We start from the raw sequence: 20,949 nt of genomic DNA on the forward strand, positions 1-20,949 counted from the left end.
AGGGCCGTTTACTCGCCCGCATGTTTGATCTTTCCCTCTCCAATTACTCCTCCACATGGTTAAAATAAGACAATAAAATTCTTACCACTAGTTTTGTGTCTTGGGTCAACCATTTTGACTCCAACGAACTGCCTTCAACAACGCGTGACTCCTGACTGGGAGACCAAATCCAGTTACCCCCGTCACTCCGGTCTCCCGGGGAGGTCTCTGAAAAAACTACGATGCTATCCGGTTAAAACGTCCCCACCCCGGGACTCCATCTCAGCTTTTATTGTGTTCTAAAACAGGTCTGACCACTCCGACTGCAGACCCTATCTGTTGCTAGGATACCAAGCCGCCTTGTTTGTTCAACTCTTAAAGGTACATTGTCCATTTGGGTTTAAATATCTGGGCTTTCTTATTGGCCTTTCGTGCGCCTGGAGAATGAAGAGCGAGTCACTGTAAGGTTAGGTTAAGATTATGCGGGCAGTAGGCAAAAAAGCCCCCTCGTGCTTTTTGATCTCGCCACTTGAGATTCAATTTCATGCGACCCTGCCACTTTGATCTGGCCCACGCCATCATTAACCAGGTCCAACACTTGCCTTTGTTGAATCTTGCCCCTCTTGACATAGGATATCCGGTTTGTGGGGGTTTAGCAAGGGTTAATTGGGATGTGCTTGGGGTTTGTGGGGCTGAAGCCAGGGTTAATAGGGAAGTGCCTAGGGTTTGTGGGGCTGTGTGTCCCTTTTGGACTTTAGGATTAGGTTTGAGTGTTGGGCTGGTGGATGCATATGTTTGGCTGGGAGAGGCAGGGTTGCAGAGCTTGGATTGGTGATGTATGAACTGCTATGGCGGATGGGCTAGTATGGTGAAGCCAGGTTAATCTGACCCATGCCTTTCATTATCGTGGTCCGACACCACTTGGTTCAATGAACCGGGTGTGCACTGGGACTCATCATCAGTAATGTATCCTCGGATCGCATTAGGGTTAGGGTTAGGGCCCTCGCATTAGGGTTAGGGTTAGGGTTAGGGTCAGGGTCAGGGTCAGGGTCAGGGTCAGGGTTAGGGGGTTTGGGTTAGGGTTAGGGTTTAGGGTTTAGGGTTAGGGTTAGCGTTAGGTTAAGATTATGTGGGCAGTGGGCATTAGGGGCTTTTTGATCTCGCCACTTGAGATCAATTTCACGCGACCCTGCCACTTTGAACTGGCCCACGCCTTCATTAACCAGGTCCAACACTTGACTTTATTGAAACTTGCCCCTCTTAACACAGAATATCCAGTTTATGGGGATTTAAACAAGTATTAATCAGGGTAGACTTAGGGTTTGTGGGGGTGTGTGCCCCTTTTGGACTTTAGGATTAGGTTTGAGTGTAGGCCTGGTGGATGTATATGTTTGGCTGGGAGAGCAAGGGTTAATCGGGGTGTGTTTAGGGTTTGTGGGGCTGAGGTCAGGGCTAATCGGGAAGTGCCTAGGGTTTGTGGGGGGGTGTGCCCCTTTTGGACTTTAGGATTAGGTTTGGGTTAGGGTTAGGGTTAGGATTAGGGTTAGGGTTAGGGTTAGGGTTAGGGCCCATATTAGGGTTAGGGTTAGGGTTAGGGTTTGGGTTAGGATTAGGGTTAGGATTAGGGTTAGGGTTAGGGTTAGGGCATTAGGGTTAGGGTTAGGGTTAGCGTTAGGGTTAGGGGTTAGGGTTATGGTTAGGGTTAGGGTTAAGGTTAGGGTTAGGGTTAGGGCCCGCATTAGGGTTAGGGTTAGGGTTAGGGTTAGGGTTAGGGTTAGGGTTAGGTTTAGGGTTAGGGTTAGGGTTAGGGTTAGGGTTAGGGTTTCGGTTAGGGTTAGGGTTAGGTTGAGATTATGCGGGCAGTGGGCAAAAAAGCCCCCTCGTGTTTTTTGATCTCGCCACTTGAGATTCAATTTCACGTGACCCTGCCACTTTGAACTGGCCCACGCCTTCATTAACCAGGTCCACCACTTGCCTTTATTGAAACTTGCCCCTCTTAACACAGAATATCCAGTTTATGGGAATTTACTAAGTTAGGGTGAAATTATGCGGGCAGTGGGCAATTCAGCCCTCTTGTGCTTTCTGATCTTGCCACTTGAGATTCAGTTTCACACGACCCTGCCACTTCAAAATGACCGACGCCTTCACTAACCAAGTCCAACACTCATCCCTGTTGAAATTTACCCCTCTCGACCCGGAGCACTAAGTCTATGGGGATTTAACAAGGGTCAATCAGGGTGTGCTTTGGGTTTGTGGGGCTAAAACCAGAGTTAATCGGGAAGTGCCTAAAATTTATGGGGATGTGCACCCCATCTGGATTAAGTTTAAATTTTAAACCATACAGGCAGTGGGCAATTCAGCCCTCTTGTGCTTTCTGATCTCGCCACCAGAGATTCAGTTTCACACGATCCTGCCACTTTAAACTGGCCCACGCCTTTACCAACCAGGCCCAACACTTATCCCTGTTGATCAGTCAGGGTGTGCTTTAGGTTTGTACGGCTGAAGCCAGAGTTAATCGGGAAGTGCCTAGGGTTTGTGGGGGTGTATGCCCCTTTTGGACCCTAGGGTTAGGGTTAGGGTTAGGGTTAGGGTTAGGGTCCCGCATTAGGGTTAGGGTTAGGGTTAGGGTCCCCCCGCATTAGGGTTAGGGTTAGGGTTAGGGTTAGGGTTAGGGTCCCGCATTAGGGTTAGGGTTAGGGTTAGGGTTAGGGTCCCCCCGCATTAGGGTTAGGGTTAGGGTTAGGGTTAGGGTCCCGCATTAGGGTTAGGGTTAGGGTTAGGGTCCCCCCGCATTAGGGTTAGGGTTAGGGTTAGGGTTAGGGTTAGGGTCCCGCATTAGGGTTAGGGTTAGGGTTAGGGTCCCCCCGCATTAGGGTTAGGGTTAGGGTTAGGGTTAGGGTCCCGCATTAGGGTTAGGGTTAGGGTTAGGGTTAGGGTCCCCCCGCATTAGGGTTAGGGTTAGGGTTAGGGTTAGGGTTAGGGTCCCGCATTAGGGTTAGGGTTAGGGTTAGGGTTGGGGTTAGGGTTAGGGTTAGGGTTAGGGTTAGGGTCCCGCATTAGGGTTAGGGTTAGGGTTAGGGTTAGGGTCCCCCCGCATTAGGGTTAGGGTTAGGGTTAGGGTTAGGGTTAGGGTTAGGTTGAGATTATGCGGGCAGTAGGCAAAAAAGCCCCCTCGTGCTTTTTGATCTCGCCACTTGAGATTCAATTTCACGCGACCCTGCCACTTTGAACTGGCCCACGCCTTCATTAACCAGGTCCAACACTTGCCTTTATTGAAACTTGCCCCTCTTAACACAGAATATCCAGTTTATGGGGATTTAAACCAGTATTAATCAGGGTATACTTAGGGTTTGTGGGGGTGTGTGTGCCCCTTTTGGACTTTAGGATTAGGTTTGAGTGCAGGCCTGGTGGATGTATATGTTTGGCTGGGAGAGCAAGGGTTAATCGGGGTGTGTTTAGGGTTTGTGGGGCTGAAGCCAGGGCTAATCGGGCAGTGCCTAGGGTTTGTGGGGGTGTGTGCCCCTTTTGGACTTTAGGATTAGGTTTGAGTGTTGGACCGGTGGATGTACATATCGGTTTGTGGGGGTTTAGCAAGGGTTAATCGGGGTGTGCTTAGGGTTTGTGGGGCTGAAGCCCGGGCTAATCAGGAAGTGTCTAGGGTTTGTGGGGGTGTGTGTGCCCCTTTTGGACTTTAGGATTAGGTTTGAGTGTAGGCCTGGTGGATGTATATGTTTGGCTGGGAGAGGTTAGGCTGCCGAGTTTTGAGTATGAGCTGGTATTGGAGGCTAGGCTTATATAGGGAAGTCCGGTTAATCTGGTCCATGCCTTTCATTGTCGTGGTCCGGTCCCACTTGGTTCAACGAACCGGGTGTGCAGTGGGACACATCGTCAGTGATGCACCCACAGATCATCAGGTGTTTCGGGCCTTTAATCATCATACACCCTCCCCGAAGTGGCCCCACCAAAGCTGATCAGGCTTGGTTTGTGTATTTCCCCTGGACCAGACAATGAAAGGCATGTAATTCTGAGGGTAATGCTATTTTAAAGGGTATATAACTGGTGGTGTGGGGTGAGTTTAGCCCCCTGGCGAGAAGAGCATCCGTATTTACGGGTTGTGAAGATGTTAGTTTCAGGGCAGCCTAGCTTTTTAGGCCTCATTTAGGCCGTACGGAGAATAAGTATGCAGTGTTTCAATCCATCTCCTCTCTGCTAGTTTTCTTTGGGCGTTTGACCAGTTTATGTTAGTTTCCAGGCCTAATATTTTTAAGGGGTACGTCCCATGCTCCTGGAAGTGCCTGCTAACTGGTCTGTTTTGGTTTCCCCTTCTGATGTTACTGAGGTGTCCCGTGAGTCTGGTTCTCAAGCTGTTGCCCGTCTCCCCGATGTATATAATATGGCATTCTGTGCACAGGATGGCATATACTACATTCTTTTGTTCACAAGTTATCCTCTGCTCTATCTCGGCCCACTTTCCTGTGGCTCTGTTGTGTATGCTTTTTGAAATTCTCAGGTATATGCATGCCCTGCAGTTTCCCACCTCACAGTTTGGCGCTGCTCGTACTTTGGTACTGACTAGTATGTCTTTCAGATTCCTACCCCTTTTGAAGGCTGAGACAATGGTGTATTGTCCCAGTGTCCCCACTTCCGTTTTCAGTTGCTCAAAGCGTGTTTTGACCATCCTGTGAATATTCACTGCCATCCCACTGTATCCCGTTATCAAGGGTAGTTTCGGTGTTGTGATGTTCTGTGGTCGGGGATTTGTGATACTTTTCAGAAAGTCAGATTTAATGTGCCTAAGTCTCCTTCTGCTGTAGCCCCTGTGTCTAAGAGCAGAGAAGAGGATGGTTGTGGCCTGGTGGAAGTCCTCCGGCCTAGTGCAAATGCGGTGAAAGCGGGTCAGCTGTCCCTTGACAATGCCTCTGAAGGTGTGTTTGGGATGGTGACTCCCTGTGTGTAGGAGGGTGTGTGTGTCTGTGGTTTTAAAGAATACCTTGGTAGCTAGTTTTCGGTTGCCACTTTCTGGTGCTAGTTTAAACACTGTGGTGTCCAGGAAGTCAATCTTCTCCTTATCTGTTATAGCTTTAACCTTAATGGATGGGTGATGAGTGTTTAGGATTTGAATAAATTCCTCTAATTCCCCCTCTGAGTGTGTCCACACTCCCCAGATGTCATCCAGGTATCTATAGAGACACATGGGTTTTTTAGGGCACTCTGGATAGACTGTTTCCTCCCACCCAGCCATGTATATATTGGCATAGGCTGGAGCAAACTTCTTTCCCATTGCTGTGCCCTTGACTTGTAGGTAGAATTTACCATCGAATTCAAAGTCATTTTTAGTCAGGCTGAGGTGAAGGAGTTCTAGCAAGGCCTCGTCCGGTCTCCCTAGCTGAGGGTTCCTCCGTAGGATGTCCCTCACTGCCTCTATACCCCTGTCCGTTTCAATATTGGTGTACAGGCTTTCGATGTCCATGGTGAAGAGTATGGCCCCAGGGGGCACTGACATGGAATTGACTATCCGGACAAAGTGATACGTGTCCTTGATGTAGCTGGGGTGTTTCTGTGAGAGTGGATTAAGGCAGGCATCAATGAACTCCGCTATCCCGTATGACTCACTGCTGCAGTCTGACACGATGGGCCTACCGGGTGGAATTTCCCCCGGAACAGTCCACGAGTCTGGGTTCTTGTGTATTTTGGGAAGGATATAAAACTTTCTCGCCCGTGGCTGCATCCCAGTCAGGTACTCTACTTGCTTCCCTTTGAGGTACCCAGTCCTTTCCAGTTTTTGCAAAATGTTCCCAATTTCTGTGTGTGTTTCCCAATATATGGGTTCCTTTAGTTTCGTGTAGTGCTCTGTGTTGTTTAATTGTCTGTGTGCTTCAAATAGGTATTGTTGTTTGTCCATGATAACTATGCTGCTCCCTTTATCCGCTGGTTTGATAACAATGTCCATGTTTTCCCTCAGTTCTGTCAGGGCTGCTCTCTCCTTCCTGGTTAGATTGGGCTTATCCTGTACTTCCCTCTCCCTCTCTATTATCTCACCCAGTGTGCTCTTAAATTCTAAAATAGCTTCGGACCTGTACCTTCTCTTGGGCATCCAGTTCGAGGGAGGGGTGAAAGGGGTCTTTCTACGTTCTGACTCACCGAAATAGTCAACGAGTACCAGTCTCCTATAGAACTTGTTCATGTCCCTCTCAATCTGCTCCTTATGGAGCTTTGCAGTCGGTACAAAAGTCAGGCCCCTGTTCAGAACCTTTTGCTGGGTTTCTGTAGGGGTGAATGTACGGGAGAGGTTCACGATGGTCTCTCCCAGTCGTGGGCCCTGCCTCTCTTGGCTTTGTCCCCACTCTAGTTTAAAGCCTGCATCCACCTCTTGACCATTGTCTGGGCTGTGTTCTCTGTCCAATGGATATGGTCTGTGTCTACCTTAAACTGTCTCGCCGGGATTGCAGGGATATGATTCTTAGTTCTAATAACCTTGTTTAGTTGGCCCAGGGTTGCTTGTTCTGCCTCTGTCAAGCTGTGGCTAAAGTTTAATTCCGGCACCCAGATACTGGCATGGGGAAATTTAATGCTGGCCATCCTCAGTAGTTGTTGAAGCTGTTTAGCAGCTGTTGTTAGTTTATGGGACCTGTTGTTTATTCCGAAAGAAAGGATGACCTTCTTAATTTCTGGCTGTGGCTCTAACTTGTCAAGGACAGCAGTGGCATGGATGAATTTGGCCCCCGGAAAGCTGTCCAATTGAATATCCTTATTAGGGCATCTTTTGATCCTGGAAATGTTAGAGTCCCCTATAAACAGTATAGGTTTAAGGGGCCTCAGTTCCCAATTTAAATTTTTCTGTTTAGAGTTAGGATGCCTAGTTATTCGACAACCTTGGCTGTTGCAACGGAGGCGTACCTGTCCCCTCGTCCGTCCGCTGTCCTGCGGCTCTCGGGCTGGGGTGGCTCCCCTTGTCCGTCCTTCCATTCGTACGGGTGTGGGGTGGGGTGCCGATTCCCCGGAGTCCTGGGTCGGGGAAGTCGTGGGGGTGGCAGGCTGGGACTCCTGCGTTGCTAGGTTGGATTGCGTCCTCTCAGAGGGGCTCGTGGGTGGGGAGGGGTGCCCTCGGCCCCTTCTCCGTCTCCGCGGTGGGGGCAGTAGGGCTGCATCGGCGTCACGAGGGTTAACCAGCTCCAGCGCCCTCGGGTGGACCGTGTCGGTACTGCCACTGTTAACCAGCTCCAGCGCCCTCGGGTGGACCGTGTCGGAACTGCCACTGCGCCTGTTGCGCTGCATGCGTGTCCATCCCAAAACGTCCCGCAGTACAATCACTGGGCTCCGGTTCGCTTTACCCAGTACCGACGGACAAGGTACAGTCCGGGCGGTCTTTCCCCGGGGCTCGGGGAAATCTAACCGTGGTTGAGAAGGAATCCCTCGGGATACCGGGGTTCCGGCCAGTCACTCGCCCACGTGTTAGGTTTCTCTCTCTCCAATTCCTCCCGCTTCTCTCTCTCCAATTACTCCTCCACATCGTTAAAGTAAGACAATGTTCTTACCGCTTGTTTTGCGTCTCGGGTCACTAATTTTGACTCCAGCGAATTGCCTTTAATAAAGCGTGATTCCCGACTAGAAGACCAAATCCAGATACACCCGTCACCCTGGCCTCCCGAGCGGTGTTTGGGAAAACCCGCGGTGCTGTCCGGTTAAAACGTCCCCGTCCCAGGGCTGCTCCTCAGCATTGTGTTCTAAAACCCGTCTGTCCACTTCCCTGCAGCAGACCCTATCTGTTGCTAGGATACCTGGCCGCCTTGTTTGTTCAGCTCTTAAAGGTAATTGTCTACTAATTGTCCTTTTGTTTCCATTTGGGTTTAAATCTCTGGGCTTTCCTATTGGCCTTTCGTAGGACTGGAAAATGAAGGGCGTGTCACTGTAAGGTTAGGTTGAGATTATGCGGGCAGTAGGCAAAAAAGCCCCCTCGTGCTTTTTGATCTCGCCACTTGAGATTCAATTTCACGCGACCCTGCCACTTTGAACTGGCCCACGCCTTCATTAACCAGGTCCAACACTTACCTTTATTGAAACTTGCCCCTCTTAACACAGAATATCCAGTTTATGGGGATTTAAACCAGTATTAATCAGGGTATACTTAGGGTTTGTGGGGGTGTGTGTGCCCCTTTTGGACTTTAGGATTAGGTTTGAGTGCAGGCCTGGTGGATGTATATGTTTGGCTGGGAGAGCAAGGGTTAATCGGGGTGTGTTTAGGGTTTGTGGGGCTGAAGCCAGGGCTAATCGGGCAGTGCCTAGGGTTTGTGGGGGTGTGTGCCCCTTTTGGACTTTAGGATTAGGTTTGAGTGTTGGACCGGTTTGTGGGGGTTTAGCAAGGGTTAATCGGGGTGTGCTTAGGGTTTGTGGGGCTGAAGCCCGGGCTAATCAGGAAGTGTCTAGGGTTTGTGGGGGTGTGTGTGCCCCTTTTGGACTTTAGGATTAGGTTTGAGTGTAGGCCTGGTGGATGTATATGTTTGGCTGGGAGAGGTTAGGCTGCCGAGTTTTGAGTATGAGCTGGTATTGGAGGCTAGGCTTATATAGGGAAGTCCGGTTAATCTGGTCCATGCCTTTCATTGTCGTGGTCCGGTCCCACTTGGTTCAACGAACCGGGTGTGCAGTGGGACACATCGTCAGTGATGCACCCACGGATCATCAGGTGTTTCGGGCCTTTAATCATCATACACCCTCCCCGAAGTGGCCCCACCAAAGCTGATCAGGCTTGGTTTGTGTATTTCCCCTGGACCAGACAATGAAAGGCATGTAATTCTGAGGGTAATGCTATTTTAAAGGGTATATAACTGGTGGTGTGGGGTGAGTTTAGCCCCCTGGCGAGAAGAGCATCCGTATTTACGGGTTGTGAAGATGTTAGTTTCAGGGCAGCCTAGCTTTTTAGGCCTCATTTAGGCCGTACGGAGAATAAGTATGCAGTGTTTCAATCCATCTCCTCTCTGCTAGTTTTCTTTGGGCGTTTGACCAGTTTATGTTAGTTTCCAGGCCTAATATTTTTAAGGGGTACGTCCCATGCTCCTGGAAGTGCCTGCTAACTGGTCTGTTTTGGTTTCCCCTTCTGATGTTACTGAGGTGTCCCGTGAGTCTGGTTCTCAAGCTGTTGCCCGTCTCCCCGATGTATATAATATGGCATTCTGTGCACAGGATGGCATATACTACATTCTTTTGTTCACAAGTTATCCTCTGCTCTATCTCGGCCCACTTTCCTGTGGCTCTGTTGTGTATGCTTTTTGAAATTCTCAGGTATATGCATGCCCTGCAGTTTCCCACCTCACAGTTTGGCGCTGCTCGTACTTTGGTACTGACTAGTATGTCTTTCAGATTCCTACCCCTTTTGAAGGCTGAGACAATGGTGTATTGTCCCAGTGTCCCCACTTCCGTTTTCAGTTGCTCAAAGCGTGTTTTGACCATCCTGTGAATATTCACTGCCATCCCACTGTATCCCGTTATCAAGGGTAGTTTCGGTGTTGTGATGTTCTGTGGTCGGGGATTTGTGATACTTTTCAGAAAGTCAGATTTAATGTGCCTAAGTCTCCTTCTGCTGTAGCCCCTGTGTCTAAGAGCAGAGAAGAGGATGGTTGTGGCCTGGTGGAAGTCCTCCGGCCTAGTGCAAATGCGGTGAAAGCGGGTCAGCTGTCCCTTGACAATGCCTCTGAAGGTGTGTTTGGGATGGTGACTCCCTGTGTGTAGGAGGGTGTGTGTGTCTGTGGTTTTAAAGAATACCTTGGTAGCTAGTTTTCGGTTGCCACTTTCTGGTGCTAGTTTAAACACTGTGGTGTCCAGGAAGTCAATCTTCTCCTTATCTGTTATAGCTTTAACCTTAATGGATGGGTGATGAGTGTTTAGGATTTGAATAAATTCCTCTAATTCCCCCTCTGAGTGTGTCCACACTCCCCAGATGTCATCCAGGTATCTATAGAGACACATGGGTTTTTTAGGGCACTCTGGATAGACTGTTTCCTCCCACCCAGCCATGTATATATTGGCATAGGCTGGAGCAAACTTCTTTCCCATTGCTGTGCCCTTGACTTGTAGGTAGAATTTACCATCGAATTCAAAGTCATTTTTAGTCAGGCTGAGGTGAAGGAGTTCTAGCAAGGCCTCGTCCGGTCTCCCTAGCTGAGGGTTCCTCCGTAGGATGTCCCTCACTGCCTCTATACCCCTGTCCGTTTCAATATTGGTGTACAGGCTTTCGATGTCCATGGTGAAGAGTATGGCCCCAGGGGGCACTGACATGGAATTGACTATCCGGACAAAGTGATACGTGTCCTTGATGTAGCTGGGGTGTTTCTGTGAGAGTGGATTAAGGCAGGCATCAATGAACTCCGCTATCCCGTATGACTCACTGCTGCAGTCTGACACGATGGGCCTACCGGGTGGAATTTCCCCCGGAACAGTCCACGAGTCTGGGTTCTTGTGTATTTTGGGAAGGATATAAAACTTTCTCGCCCGTGGCTGCATCCCAGTCAGGTACTCTACTTGCTTCCCTTTGAGGTACCCAGTCCTTTCCAGTTTTTGCAAAATGTTCCCAATTTCTGTGTGTGTTTCCCAATATATGGGTTCCTTTAGTTTCGTGTAGTGCTCTGTGTTGTTTAATTGTCTGTGTGCTTCAAATAGGTATTGTTGTTTGTCCATGATAACTATGCTGCTCCCTTTATCCGCTGGTTTGATAACAATGTCCATGTTTTCCCTCAGTTCTGTCAGGGCTGCTCTCTCCTTCCTGGTTAGATTGGGCTTATCCTGTACTTCCCTCTCCCTCTCTATTATCTCACCCAGTGTGCTCTTAAATTCTAAAATAGCTTCGGACCTGTACCTTCTCTTGGGCATCCAGTTCGAGGGAGGGGTGAAAGGGGTCTTTCTACGTTCTGACTCACCGAAATAGTCAACGAGTACCAGTCTCCTATAGAACTTGTTCATGTCCCTCTCAATCTGCTCCTTATGGAGCTTTGCAGTCGGTACAAAAGTCAGGCCCCTGTTCAGAACCTTTTGCTGGGTTTCTGTAGGGGTGAATGTACGGGAGAGGTTCACGATGGTCTCTCCCAGTCGTGGGCCCTGCCTCTCTTGGCTTTGTCCCCACTCTAGTTTAAAGCCTGCATCCACCTCTTGACCATTGTCTGGGCTGTGTTCTCTGTCCAATGGATATGGTCTGTGTCTACCTTAAACTGTCTCGCCGGGATTGCAGGGATATGATTCTTAGTTCTAATAACCTTGTTTAGTTGGCCCAGGGTTGCTTGTTCTGCCTCTGTCAAGCTGTGGCTAAAGTTTAATTCCGGCACCCAGATACTGGCATGGGGAAATTTAATGCTGGCCATCCTCAGTAGTTGTTGAAGCTGTTTAGCAGCTGTTGTTAGTTTATGGGACCTGTTGTTTATTCCGAAAGAAAGGATGACCTTCTTAATTTCTGGCTGTGGCTCTAACTTGTCAAGGACAGCAGTGGCATGGATGAATTTGGCCCCCGGAAAGCTGTCCAATTGAATATCCTTATTAGGGCATCTTTTGATCCTGGAAATGTTAGAGTCCCCTATAAACAGTATAGGTTTAAGGGGCCTCAGTTCCCAATTTAAATTTTTCTGTTTAGAGTTAGGATGCCTAGTTATTCGACAACCTTGGCTGTTGCAACGGAGGCGTACCTGTCCCCTCGTCCGTCCGCTGTCCTGCGGCTCTCGGGCTGGGGTGGCTCCCCTTGTCCGTCCTTCCATTCGTACGGGTGTGGGGTGGGGTGCCGATTCCCCGGAGTCCTGGGTCGGGGAAGTCGTGGGGGTGGCAGGCTGGGACTCCTGCGTTGCTAGGTTGGATTGCGTCCTCTCAGAGGGGCTCGTGGGTGGGGAGGGGTGCCCTCGGCCCCTTCTCCGTCTCCGCGGTGGGGGCAGTAGGGCTGCATCGGCGTCACGAGGGTTAACCAGCTCCAGCGCCCTCGGGTGGACCGTGTCGGTACTGCCACTGTTAACCAGCTCCAGCGCCCTCGGGTGGACCGTGTCGGAACTGCCACTGCGCCTGTTGCGCTGCATGCGTGTCCATCCCAAAACGTCCCGCAGTACAATCACTGGGCTCCGGTTCGCTTTACCCAGTACCGACGGACAAGGTACAGTCCGGGCGGTCTTTCCCCGGGGCTCGGGGAAATCTAACCGTGGTTGAGAAGGAATCCCTCGGGATACCGGGGTTCCGGCCAGTCACTCGCCCACGTGTTAGGTTTCTCTCTCTCCAATTCCTCCCGCTTCTCTCTCTCCAATTACTCCTCCACATCGTTAAAGTAAGACAATGTTCTTACCGCTTGTTTTGCGTCTCGGGTCACTGATTTTGACTCCAGCGAATTGCCTTTAATAAAGCGTGATTCCCGACTAGAAGACCAAATCCAGATACACCCGTCACCCTGGCCTCCCGAGCGGTGTTTGGGAAAACCCGCGGTGCTGTCCGGTTAAAACGTCCCCGTCCCAGGGCTGCTCCTCAGCATTGTGTTCTAAAACCCGTCTGTCCACTTCCCTGCAGCAGACCCTATCTGTTGCTAGGATACCTGGCCGCCTTGTTTGTTCAGCTCTTAAAGGTAATTGTCTACTAATTGTCCTTTTGTTTCCATTTGGGTTTAAATCTCTGGGCTTTCCTATTGGCCTTTCGTAGGACTGGAAAATGAAGGGCGTGTCACTGTAAGGTTAGGTTGAGATTATGCGGGCAGTAGGCAAAAAAGCCCCCTCGTGCTTTTTGATCTCGCCACTTGAGATTCAATTTCACGCGACCCTGCCACTTTGAACTGGCCCACGCCTTCATTAACCAGGTCCAACACTTACCTTTATTGAAACTTGCCCCTCTTAACACAGAATATCCAGTTTATGGGGATTTAAACCAGTATTAATCAGGGTATACTTAGGGTTTGTGGGGGTGTGTGTGCCCCTTTTGGACTTTAGGATTAGGTTTGAGTGCAGGCCTGGTGGATGTATATGTTTGGCTGGGAGAGCAAGGGTTAATCGGGGTGTGTTTAGGGTTTGTGGGGCTGAAGCCAGGGCTAATCGGGCAGTGCCTAGGGTTTGTGGGGGTGTGTGCCCCTTTTGGACTTTAGGATTAGGTTTGAGTGTTGGACCGGTTTGTGGGGGTTTAGCAAGGGTTAATCGGGGTGTGCTTAGGGTTTGTGGGGCTGAAGCCCGGGCTAATCAGGAAGTGTCTAGGGTTTGTGGGGGTGTGTGTGCCCCTTTTGGACTTTAGGATTAGGTTTGAGTGTAGGCCTGGTGGATGTATATGTTTGGCTGGGAGAGGTTAGGCTGCCGAGTTTTGAGTATGAGCTGGTATTGGAGGCTAGGCTTATATAGGGAAGTCCGGTTAATCTGGTCCATGCCTTTCATTGTCGTGGTCCGGTCCCACTTGGTTCAACGAACCGGGTGTGCAGTGGGACACATCGTCAGTGATGCACCCACGGATCATCAGGTGTTTCGGGCCTTTAATCATCATACACCCTCCCCGAAGTGGCCCCACCAAAGCTGATCAGGCTTGGTTTGTGTATTTCCCCTGGACCAGACAATGAAAGGCATGTAATTCTGAGGGTAATGCTATTTTAAAGGGTATATAACTGGTGGTGTGGGGTGAGTTTAGCCCCCTGGCGAGAAGAGCATCCGTATTTACGGGTTGTGAAGATGTTAGTTTCAGGGCAGCCTAGCTTTTTAGGCCTCATTTAGGCCGTACGGAGAATAAGTATGCAGTGTTTCAATCCATCTCCTCTCTGCTAGTTTTCTTTGGGCGTTTGACCAGTTTATGTTAGTTTCCAGGCCTAATATTTTTAAGGGGTACGTCCCATGCTCCTGGAAGTGCCTGCTAACTGGTCTGTTTTGGTTTCCCCTTCTGATGTTACTGAGGTGTCCCGTGAGTCTGGTTCTCAAGCTGTTGCCCGTCTCCCCGATGTATATAATATGGCATTCTGTGCACAGGATGGCATATACTACATTCTTTTGTTCACAAGTTATCCTCTGCTCTATCTCGGCCCACTTTCCTGTGGCTCTGTTGTGTATGCTTTTTGAAATTCTCAGGTATATGCATGCCCTGCAGTTTCCCACCTCACAGTTTGGCGCTGCTCGTACTTTGGTACTGACTAGTATGTCTTTCAGATTCCTACCCCTTTTGAAGGCTGAGACAATGGTGTATTGTCCCAGTGTCCCCACTTCCGTTTTCAGTTGCTCAAAGCGTGTTTTGACCATCCTGTGAATATTCACTGCCATCCCACTGTATCCCGTTATCAAGGGTAGTTTCGGTGTTGTGATGTTCTGTGGTCGGGGATTTGTGATACTTTTCAGAAAGTCAGATTTAATGTGCCTAAGTCTCCTTCTGCTGTAGCCCCTGTGTCTAAGAGCAGAGAAGAGGATGGTTGTGGCCTGGTGGAAGTCCTCCGGCCTAGTGCAAATGCGGTGAAAGCGGGTCAGCTGTCCCTTGACAATGCCTCTGAAGGTGTGTTTGGGATGGTGACTCCCTGTGTGTAGGAGGGTGTGTGTGTCTGTGGTTTTAAAGAATACCTTGGTAGCTAGTTTTCGGTTGCCACTTTCTGGTGCTAGTTTAAACACTGTGGTGTCCAGGAAGTCAATCTTCTCCTTATCTGTTATAGCTTTAACCTTAATGGATGGGTGATGAGTGTTTAGGATTTGAATAAATTCCTCTAATTCCCCCTCTGAGTGTGTCCACACTCCCCAGATGTCATCCAGGTATCTATAGAGACACATGGGTTTTTTAGGGCACTCTGGATAGACTGTTTCCTCCCACCCAGCCATGTATATATTGGCATAGGCTGGAGCAAACTTCTTTCCCATTGCTGTGCCCTTGACTTGTAGGTAGAATTTACCATCGAATTCAAAGTCATTTTTAGTCAGGCTGAGGTGAAGGAGTTCTAGCAAGGCCTCGTCCGGTCTCCCTAGCTGAGGGTTCCTCCGTAGGATGTCCCTCACTGCCTCTATACCCCTGTCCGTTTCAATATTGGTGTACAGGCTTTCGATGTCCATGGTGAAGAGTATGGCCCCAGGGGGCACTGACATGGAATTGACTATCCGGACAAAGTGATACGTGTCCTTGATGTAGCTGGGGTGTTTCTGTGAGAGTGGATTAAGGCAGGCATCAATGAACTCCGCTATCCCGTATGACTCACTGCTGCAGTCTGACACGATGGGCCTACCGGGTGGAATTTCCCCCGGAACAGTCCACGAGTCTGGGTTCTTGTGTATTTTGGGAAGGATATAAAACTTTCTCGCCCGTGGCTGCATCCCAGTCAGGTACTCTACTTGCTTCCCTTTGAGGTACCCAGTCCTTTCCAGTTTTTGCAAAATGTTCCCAATTTCTGTGTGTGTTTCCCAATATATGGGTTCCTTTAGTTTCGTGTAGTGCTCTGTGTTGTTTAATTGTCTGTGTGCTTCAAATAGGTATTGTTGTTTGTCCATGATAACTATGCTGCTCCCTTTATCCGCTGGTTTGATAACAATGTCCATGTTTTCCCTCAGTTCTGTCAGGGCTGCTCTCTCCTTCCTGGTTAGATTGGGCTTATCCTGTACTTCCCTCTCCCTCTCTATTATCTCACCCAGTGTGCTCTTAAATTCTAAAATAGCTTCGGACCTGTACCTTCTCTTGGGCATCCAGTTCGAGGGAGGGGTGAAAGGGGTCTTTCTACGTTCTGACTCACCGAAATAGTCAACGAGTACCAGTCTCCTATAGAACTTGTTCATGTCCCTCTCAATCTGCTCCTTATGGAGCTTTGCAGTCGGTACAAAAGTCAGGCCCCTGTTCAGAACCTTTTGCTGGGTTTCTGTAGGGGTGAATGTACGGGAGAGGTTCACGATGGTCTCTCCCAGTCGTGGGCCCTGCCTCTCTTGGCTTTGTCCCCACTCTAGTTTAAAGCCTGCATCCACCTCTTGACCATTGTCTGGGCTGTGTTCTCTGTCCAATGGATATGGTCTGTGTCTACCTTAAACTGTCTCGCCGGGATTGCAGGGATATGATTCTTAGTTCTAATAACCTTGTTTAGTTGGCCCAGGGTTGCTTGTTCTGCCTCTGTCAAGCTGTGGCTAAAGTTTAATTCCGGCACCCAGATACTGGCATGGGGAAATTTAATGCTGGCCATCCTCAGTAGTTGTTGAAGCTGTTTAGCAGCTGTTGTTAGTTTATGGGACCTGTTGTTTATTCCGAAAGAAAGGATGACCTTCTTAATTTCTGGCTGTGGCTCTAACTTGTCAAGGACAGCAGTGGCATGGATGAATTTGGCCCCCGGAAAGCTGTCCAATTGAATATCCTTATTAGGGCATCTTTTGATCCTGGAAATGTTAGAGTCCCCTATAAACAGTATAGGTTTAAGGGGCCTCAGTTCCCAATTTAAATTTTTCTGTTTAGAGTTAGGATGCCTAGTTATTCGACAACCTTGGCTGTTGCAACGGAGGCGTACCTGTCCCCTCGTCCGTCCGCTGTCCTGCGGCTCTCGGGCTGGGGTGGCTCCCCTTGTCCGTCCTTCCATTCGTACGGGTGTGGGGTGGGGTGCCGATTCCCCGGAGTCCTGGGTCGGGGAAGTCGTGGGGGTGGCAGGCTGGGACTCCTGCGTTGCTAGGTTGGATTGCGTCCTCTCAGAGGGGCTCGTGGGTGGGGAGGGGTGCCCTCGGCCCCTTCTCCGTCTCCGCGGTGGGGGCAGTAGGGCTGCATCGGCGTCACGAGGGTTAACCAGCTCCAGCGCCCTCGGGTGGACCGTGTCGGTACTGCCACTGTTAACCAGCTCCAGCGCCCTCGGGTGGACCGTGTCGGAACTGCCACTGCGCCTGTTGCGCTGCATGCGTGTCCATCCCAAAACGTCCCGCAGTACAATCACTGGGCTCCGGTTCGCTTTACCCAGTACCGACGGACAAGGTACAGTCCGGGCGGTCTTTCCCCGGGGCTCGGGGAAATCTAACCGTGGTTGAGAAGGAATCCCTCGGGATACCGGGGTTCCGGCCAGTCACTCGCCCACGTGTTAGGTTTCTCTCTCTCCAATTCCTCCCGCTTCTCTCTCTCCAATTACTCCTCCACATCGTTAAAGTAAGACAATGTTCTTACCGCTTGTTTTGCGTCTCGGGTCACTGATTTTGACTCCAGCGAATTGCCTTTAATAAAGCGTGATTCCCGACTAGAAGACCAAATCCAGATACACCCGTCACCCTGGCCTCCCGAGCGGTGTTTGGGAAAACCCGCGGTGCTGTCCGGTTAAAACGTCCCCGTCCCAGGGCTGCTCCTCAGCATTGTGTTCTAAAACCCGTCTGTCCACTTCCCTGCAGCAGACCCTATCTGTTGCTAGGATACCTGGCCGCCTTGTTTGTTCAGCTCTTAAAGGTAATTGTCTACTAATTGTCCTTTTGTTTCCATTTGGGTTTAAATCTCTGGGCTTTCCTATTGGCCTTTCGTAGGACTGGAAAATGAAGGGCGTGTCACTGTAAGGTTAGGTTGAGATTATGCGGGCAGTAGGCAAAAAAGCCCCCTCGTGCTTTTTGATCTCGCCACTTGAGATTCAATTTCACGCGACCCTGCCACTTTGAACTGGCCCACGCCTTCATTAACCAGGTCCAACACTTGCCTTTATTGAAACTTGCCCCTCTTAACACAGAATATCCAGTTTATGGGGATTTAAACCAGTATTAATCAGGGTATACTTAGGGTTTGTGGGGGTGTGTGTGCCCCTTTTGGACTTTAGGATTAGGTTTGAGTGCAGGCCTGGTGGATGTATATGTTTGGCTGGGAGAGCAAGGGTTAATCGGGGTGTGTTTAGGGTTTGTGGGGCTGAAGCCAGGGCTAATCGGGCAGTGCCTAGGGTTTGTGGGGGTGTGTGCCCCTTTTGGACTTTAGGATTAGGTTTGAGTGTTGGACCGGTGGATGTACATATCGGTTTGTGGGGGTTTAGCAAGGGTTAATCGGGGTGTGCTTAGGGTTTGTGGGGCTGAAGCCCGGGCTAATCAGGAAGTGTCTAGGGTTTGTGGGGGTGTGTGTGCCCCTTTTGGACTTTAGGATTAGGTTTGAGTGTAGGCCTGGTGGATGTATATGTTTGGCTGGGAGAGGTTAGGCTGCCGAGTTTTGAGTATGAGCTGGTATTGGAGGCTAGGCTTATATAGGGAAGTCCGGTTAATCTGGTCCATGCCTTTCATTGTCGTGGTCCGGTCCCACTTGGTTCAACGAACCGGGTGTGCAGTGGGACACATCGTCAGTGATGCACCCACGGATCATCAGGTGTTTCGGGCCTTTAATCATCATACACCCTCCCCGAAGTGGCCCCACCAAAGCTGATCAGGCTTGGTTTGTGTATTTCCCCTGGACCAGACAATGAAAGGCATGTAATTCTGAGGGTAATGCTATTTTAAAGGGTATATAACTGGTGGTGTGGGGTGAGTTTAGCCCCCTGGCGAGAAGAGCATCCGTATTTACGGGTTGTGAAGATGTTAGTTTCAGGGCAGCCTAGCTTTTTAGGCCTCATTTAGGGTTAGGGTTAGGGTTAGGGTTAGGGTTAGGGTTAGGGTTAGGGTTAGGGTTAGGGTTAGGGGTTAGGGTTAGGGTTAGGGTTAGGTTGAGATTAGGGTTAGGGTTAGGGTTAGGGTTAGGGTTAGGGTTAGGGTTAGGGTTAGGGTTTAGGGTTAGGGTTAGGGTTAGGGTTAGGGTCAGGGTTAGGGTTAGGGTCCGCATTAGGGTTAGGGTTAGGGTTAGGGTTAGGGTTAGGGTTAGGGTTAGGGTTAGGGTTAGGGTTAGGGTTAGGGTTAGGGTTAGGGTTTAGGGTTAGGGTTAGGGTTAGGGTTAGGGTTAGGGTTAGGGTTAGGGTTAGGGTTTAGGGTTAGGGTTAGGGGTTAGGGTTAGGGTTAGGTTGAGATTATGCGGGCAGTGGACAAAAAAGCCCCCTCGTGTTTTTTGATCTCGCCACTTGAGATTCAATTTCACGTGACCCTGCCACTTTGAACTGGCCCACGCCTTCATTAACCAGGTCCACCACTTGCCTTTATTGAAACTTGCCCCTCTTAACACAGAATATCCAGTTTATGGGAATTTACTAAATTAGGGTGAAATTATGCGGGCAGTGGGCAATTCAGCCCTCTTGTGCTTTCTGATCTTGCCACTTGAGATTCAGTTTCACACGACCCTGCCACTTCAAAATGACCGACGCCTTCACTAACCAAGTCCAACACTCATCCCTGTTGAAATTTACCCCACTCAACCCGGAGCACTAGGTCTATGGGGATTTAACAAGGGTCAATCAGGGTGTGCTTTGGGTTTGTGGGGCTAAAACCAGAGTTAATCGGGAAGTGCCTAAAATTTATGGGGATGTGCACCCCATCTGGATTAGGTTTAAATTTTAAACCATACAGGCAGTGGGCAATTCAGCCCTCTTGTGCTTTCTGATCTCGCCACCAGAGATTCAGTTTCACACGATCCTGCCACTTTAAACTGGCCCACGCCTTTACCAACCAGGCCCAACACTTATCCCTGTTGATCAGTCAGGGTGTGCTTTAGGTTTGTACGGCTGAAGCCAGAGTTCCTAGGGTTTGTGGGGGTGTATGCCCCTTTTGGACCTTAGGATTAGGTTTAAATTTTAGGCTAGTGGATATATTTAAACTGGCCGACGCCTTCACCAATCAGACCCAACACCTTCACCAATCAGACCCAACACTTATTCCTGTTGAAATTACCCCTCTTGACACGGGACACTGTCTATGGGAGTTTAGCAAGGGTCAATCAGGATGTGCTTTGGGTTTGTGGGGCTAAAGCCAGGGTTAATCGGGGAGTGAATAGGGTTTGTGGGGGTGTGTACCCCATCTAAACTTTAGTAGGGTTTGTGGGGGTGTGTACCCCATCTAAACTTTAATAGGATTTGTGGGGGTATGTACCCCATCTAAACTTTAGTAGGGTTTGTGGGGGTGTATACCCCATCTAAACTTTAAGATTAGGTTTAAGTTTTAAGCTAGTGAATATATATGTTTGACTAGGAGATATTAGAATACAGAATTTTAAATGACAGTATATGAACTGCTATGGCGAATGAGCTAGTATAATAAAGCCAGGTTAATCTGGACCATGCCTTTCATTATCAAGGTCCGACACCACTTGGTTCAACGAACCGGGTGTGCACTGGGACACATCATCAGTAATGTAACCTCGGATCATCAGGTGTTTCGGGCCTTTAATCACTAGACACCCTACTCGAGGTGGCCCAACAGTGTCAGACTCAGACACTGCCTGTATTCCTCCCAGGGACCAATAATGAGAGGCATGTAATTCTAAGGGTAATGATATTTTTTTAAAAAAATCACTACCTGGCATCTATATGCCAAGGGTTACATGGAAAATAAAACAATAATATTCTTACCACTAGTTTTGTGTCTTGGGTCAACCATTTTAACTCCAACAAACTGCCTCCAACAACGCTTGACTCCCGCCTGGGAGACCAAATCCACTTACTCCCATCACTCCGGTCTCCCGGGGAGGTCTCTGAAAAATGCTATCCGGTTAAAACGTCCCTAGTCCGGGACTCCATCTCCACTTTTATTGTGTCCTAAAACCTGTCTGACCACTCCAACTGCAGACCCTATCTGTTGCTAGGATACCGAGCAGCCTTACTTATTCAACTCTTAAAGGTACACTGTCCATTTGGGTTTAAATATCTGAGCTTTCTTATTGGCCTCCCATGGCCTGGAGAATGAAGAGCGTGTCACTGTAAGGTTAGGTTGAGATTATGCGGGCAGTAGGCAAAAAGCCCCCTCGTGTTTTTTGATCTCGCCACTTGAGATTCAATTTCACGTGACCCTGCCACTTTGAACTGGCCCACGCCTTCATTAACCAGGTCCACCACTTGCCTTTATTGAAACTTGCCCCTCTTAACACAAAATATCCAGTCTATGGGAATTTACTAAGTTAGGGTGAAATTATGCGGGCAGTGGGCAATTCAGCCCTCTTGTGCTTTCTGATCTTGCCACTTGAGATTCAGTT

General features: G+C 49.4%; 1 protein-coding gene across 1 annotated transcript in view; it reads right to left on the reverse strand.

Annotated features, from left to right (window-relative positions):
- lrrc31 (leucine rich repeat containing 31) overlaps window positions 1-20,541 on the reverse strand; it is a 300,889-nt gene extending 280,348 nt beyond the window's left edge. Inside the window, exons 1-2 of the mRNA XM_073041760.1 lie at window positions 20,330-20,541; window positions 86-216 (exon numbers count right to left, since the gene is read on the reverse strand). The gene's annotated coding sequence lies outside the window, so the exon portion shown is untranslated. The remainder of the gene's footprint in view (window positions 1-85; window positions 217-20,329) is intronic.
- Between the last annotated feature and the right edge of the window lie 408 nt (window positions 20,542-20,949).

This window comes from Hemitrygon akajei, chromosome 3, assembly GCF_048418815.1.
Source record: "Hemitrygon akajei chromosome 3, sHemAka1.3, whole genome shotgun sequence".
NCBI lineage: Eukaryota > Metazoa > Chordata > Chondrichthyes > Myliobatiformes > Dasyatidae > Hemitrygon > Hemitrygon akajei.